The sequence below is a fragment of the Monoraphidium neglectum genome (assembly GCF_000611645.1).
Source record: "Monoraphidium neglectum strain SAG 48.87 unplaced genomic scaffold scaffold00514, whole genome shotgun sequence".
NCBI lineage: Eukaryota > Viridiplantae > Chlorophyta > Chlorophyceae > Sphaeropleales > Selenastraceae > Monoraphidium > Monoraphidium neglectum.
Window position 1 is genome coordinate 25,509 of NW_014013114.1, and position 463 is coordinate 25,971.

A 463-nucleotide genomic window follows, 5' to 3' on the forward strand; every position below is an offset into this window, starting at 1 on the left:
GACGAGCGCGCCCGCCGACGTCGCCGCAGCGGCGCCGACGCCGACGCAGCCGATCGCGGCGCACGCGCAGTCGCAGGCGCACCCGGCGGGCGCCGCCGCGGCGGCCGCCTCGCGGCGTGGCGGCCGGCACCCCGAGGTGCCCTACTCCCCGGGCAGCGAGGACCAATACCTCTTCGCCCGCAGCATGCGGCTCGGGCCGGGGGCGCTGTTCCCATCGTCTATGGGCGGCTCGGTTCCGCGTTTCTTGGAAGGGGAGGGTAGCCCCTACGATCCTTCCCAGGGCGGTAGCTACTACAGCTACGGCCCCTCCTCCTACGGCGGCGGCATGCTGGGCAGCTACATCGGCAGCTACGACGCCCAGGGGCTGGCGGCGGCGGCGGCCGCTGGCGCGACAGACACGGAGGACGACGAGGCAACGCCGACGGCGGCCGCCGCGGCGGGCGGGTTCCCGCGGGCTGCCGCC